This window comes from Fragaria vesca, linkage group LG4 (assembly GCF_000184155.1).
Source record: "Fragaria vesca subsp. vesca linkage group LG4, FraVesHawaii_1.0, whole genome shotgun sequence".
NCBI classification, from domain to species: Eukaryota; Viridiplantae; Streptophyta; class Magnoliopsida; order Rosales; family Rosaceae; genus Fragaria; species Fragaria vesca.
Genome location: NC_020494.1, coordinates 3,920,557 through 3,925,375, shown reverse-complemented (window position 1 = coordinate 3,925,375; position 4,819 = coordinate 3,920,557).

Below are 4,819 nucleotides of genomic sequence, written 5' to 3'. Positions count from 1 at the left end.
CTTACTCTCTCTCTCTCTCTCTCTCTCTCTCTCTCTCTCTCTCTCTCTCTCTCTCTCTCTCTCTCTCTCTCTCTCTCTCTCTCTCCACCTCTTTAGCTTTCAAATATATCTATCCTCAGTTGCTTATGACCTTGTTCATCCAACCCCATGTTGATTCGTTTCATCACACTATTGATTGAAAATTTGAAATCATAGCGGCTAAGCAGCTCATTGATCTTGCTCTGTTTTCTGGGGAACACAACTACTTTTTTGCTCTGAGTTGCGCCTATACCCAGATCAATTCACTCATATAATTTCTCAAAAGGGTTTGTCTTTTTGAAAGGAAGGGGTTTGTCTTAGATCATCAAAATAGATACGCAAAATCAGTGATAAACAGGTACATAGCTCTTCTGGAATCTGGGTATCGAATATTTACAAAAGAGAGAGAGACTGATGGAGGCTGAATTGTGCTAATTAACGTTAACGGGTTCCGATGGGTTCCAACGGGCGAGCACGGCACGAACCGTTAATTCACGGGTTTTAGGCGTGTGTGCTTTCCCAGCACGGAAACAGTAAATGGACGGTTCGTGCGTGTTCACAGCGTGTGGGTATCGGGTGGGTTGACGGGTTACGGGTAAGACTGCCAGGTCTAACACTGTGATAGTCCACCAGAAGGTACCAAGGCCATCTGCTCATTGGTTGCAGCATCAACACCATGCCCTCATTTTCTGAAGGTATCCAACACCAAATCAGGGCCTTGCTTCACCCCTGAGATAGCCTGAAAGACTAGGTCCGCAACTAGAGTTGTTGGTATTACAGGAGAAGCAACTGCATCCTAAAACGCGTCAGTTCCATAACTAGTTTTGCTGCAAATATTTCAGGTAAAGAGAAGGAAAAAGACGGAGTCCCAACCGTAACAGTAAGCTTAGAACATGTCAAAGCAAAAGGGTTAGTAGGAGGACTCACCGTAAATGGGTTGCAAGAAGATCTAATGCCATTAAACCGATTATCTTGTTCCCCAAAGGGTTAAGGTCAGTAGAAACCCTAGCCAGCCCACCATAACCAAACGAGGTTTTCATATATTCAATCTCAATAAATTTAGAAGTCAGGGTAGAAGTCAGGGTCAGGGGACCACTGCAGCCGGGTGTTACAACATGCCGCGGACACTGCAAAAACTAGCCTTCGATCATACTTGAATTTTAGGTTCACTGGAACCCTAGCAAATCCAAACTCGAAAGGCATAGGAGGGAATGTCTCCTTGAGCGGATCACACAGCTTATGCAGAACCCTAACACGAGCTCTGATGCCTCTCTTGATCCCAAACTTATCAATCTGCTCGATATGCCATAGGGTTGCACTAACTTTATTTGCAGCCCTTTGTCATAAAGGCCGATGGAAAATCCAGTATCTCGATCCAGACCAGGAAGGACTCAACGTGGATTGGTGCTGCGTTGCTCAAGACGTCATAAGCCGCCATCACAAAGAGGGATTGTGTAACACCCTGACCTTAAATTTACATGAATAAATACACAAATTTATCCTCAAATACTACCACAATTTGTAGAACAACTTGATCAACAAGCAAAATCTATAATCATCAATCAACCTTTCAAAACAACATCAAAAATCAACATCAGCATTAACCCAACAATACCCATAATCCGGAATCAGATTCACTATCCAAAATTGAAAATTTAATTACCTCAGGTAACGTCGGGTTTACCTTTTTATCTCTAACCACAGCTGACCGATGAGTTGTTAATTCTAATCTCATTCGACTCGATTTCTCACATGACGAACCGAAAAACAACTACGGTCAATTGATTGCCATTCGACTAAGGAGTCGGGCACTAGCAAACTTAGAGAGAAGGCTTTGGAGGTTGGTGTGATCTCCGATCCTCTCACTCCATCTCTAGAGAACTCGGGAGATACCATACGTATCTCGATTCAGGTTGTCAAGTCCTTCTTCTAGGTTGTGGATGTTGGGTTCTCAAAGAATCCGTCATTCAGTCATATTCCCCAGAGAGAGAGAGACGTCCCCCCAACACTTTTTCCTCCTCTTCTAAAAATGTTTCTAAGTCGGTGATCACTAAAGTCGAGGATGCACGTGTTATCTCGAGAATCCTCATCCTCTTTCTCACATCTTCTCGACCCTTCCAAATCTCTTTCTCATTCATTTTCTTTCTCCTTCTTTTTTATTTATGTATATTTTATTTTCTTTTACTAACCCTTTTTACTAAATAATTATTCAAACTTGTTATAAATATTATTATAATACAAGGTATTACAATCTACCCCCCTAAATAAAATTTCGTCCTCGAAATTTATAGCGACGTATCAAAAACTCTTCACATATTAGAAACTCTTGTAATGACATTTATAATGGAGAAACTCGTTACTTCAGTAATCCTTCCTCAGAATAGCCATTCACATGTAACCAACCATTTACCAAGTACGAACAAATATGTTAATTTTGTAAGGGGTCATTACCCCGTAATGATTGATTGAAAAGTCCTAACAATATCATGCACACAAGGTTTCCCAAGTGCTCATTTTAGATCAGTAATCCAAACCCAATTATAACCAAACCAAGAAGACATCACTCTAGAGTTTTAAAACTAAATGTCAAAGTTCATTCTTTGGATACTCGTATAATCTACCATATGGTCAGCATATACTTGCCTACACACTGAGTCTATGACAGACTACATACCTCGAGCAATTACGCAGTAATCATACTGACACAACACATGCCTATATTTATCCCTTTTATGCTACAATAGATATCCTATCTCGCTATGCAAGTAAATAATAATTAAGGTCAACAATAGTATCATCATACTACATCTAGTTCTTTGCTTCTTTCACCCCGACCTGTAACTTTGTGAAGACCTGATCTAAACAATGTCAAAAAACCAAAGGTTCCTGATAAAGGGCAAAAGTATCACAGTACATGATGTTTAGCATTGTTTATAACTTTATATGCAGTCACAGTGTTTCCTTTGCGCTATACCATACCAACCGTAACGTGTATGTTCTTATAGAACATATTATACAATAGGTCTCAAGCCAACGTATCAAACACATCCAACTGGACTCTAGAAATAAATGTGAGTTGCCCATTGCATTCTTCTGGTGCCCTCACAATTACTCTACATATCTATCTCTACACACATTACAAATACCCACCTGATCACCATTTACAGTAAATGGTATTTTGTTTATATATGGAATATGTGATCTAAATGGTTCATTGAACTATTTGATGTCCAACTCCACATCAACATGCCAAATTTGAGCCATTTGATCATAACTGTAACACCCCTTAAAAAAAATCAGACACAGAGAGCATTGGAGTGGAGCCTTACTCCATATAAGAATGTATCATTCTTTGACAATCACATACTTGGTCAATAAACCAAGCCAAAGACACAAGTTTATCAAGAAGTGCTTTCATCAATAGAGCGACTTCCAACCATCTGTAACATTCATTCCGAATCTTATACCCATTTGCTCTTGAATGGTTGCCACAATCAAGCTAAGAGCTAAGCTCAAGTTTTGTAACCTAGCATTCAGGTATGAAGTATACCCAAAACTCCAAGGTAAGGAGTTCTATCAAATTCAATAAGTAATTACATTGCTTCATTTATTAGTGTATCCACAGCCTCAAACTATATATCCAGAAGTTATAACAGCTCAGGGCCAATGTTATATAATTGGCGTATTGCATCATTTTTAACCAAACCTGGTCTTTCAATATATGTATGGCCATACCCATGCATAATTAAGTATTCACACACAATATAGTTGTCTTACCTCTGCAGTACACAGCTGTAATCCCGGCATTCCGCCGTAAACCCGGCACTCGGCCGTAAATCCGGCATTCCGCCGTAAACCCCGCACACCGCGGTATCCCGATTGGGTTTTGGGTCTTTCACCCTAGGGAGGCACAATCCCTACTGATTGACCTTAGAACCAAGGGTCTCCACCTAGCACAAGCTCCTAATCCTCTACCCTAGTAAAGCGCAATATAAACTGATCGGCTTGAGTTCTGCCTTGTAGTCGATTTTTGAGATCCGAGACCAAATTCAGGGTTCTAACCATAACACCAGGGTTCGCAAGACGACGCTTGCGAGTGAGGAGCCATCCCACTGCAAAGATGCGGCGAAGCAGCTACAGCCCATGCAGCGTCGAAGGAAGGATGGTCACCGTCTCGGATGGTCAAGGCACTGAGAAGTAATGGGAAACCTTGTCTGACATGGTGATGAAAGATGGAGGAGAAGGTGCAAAGCGGCAGTAGAAAACTTATGAGAGAAAATCTTAGGGAGAGCAAAAGAGGCTAACTTATTTTGTTTGTTTGTTATAATTACACCCATAATGTTAAGCCATAAGCTTTCAAGTAAACTGTATTATTGGAACATTGTAATTAGTGTGTGTATATTTTTAGGGTTCCAAAACAAGCCTCTAACTGTTCTAAATGCTAGAAGTCTGCTCACCATCCAACTAGTGCCTAGCGAGTTTTTGATCTTCTACTATGCATTTCAAAAACAAGGCTGCTTATGCATTTTAAGTACCTAACGAATTTTTGCACTTTGATTTTTATGACTTGAACAAACTATTTATCATTTACGAACTTGTTTTTTATATGCATTTATCAAACGACACGAGAAATTACCATCGTATTTGTCATGAGTCGTGTTTTTTTATTAAAACGAAAGTCGTGTTTTTTGTTTTTTGTGGTTTTCAAGTCATACAAGTCTTACACGTAAGAAGCCACTAAAGCAATCAATCATCCCCTACTCCGTTCATAAAATCCATCTCCCTCTTCCCCCCTACTCGA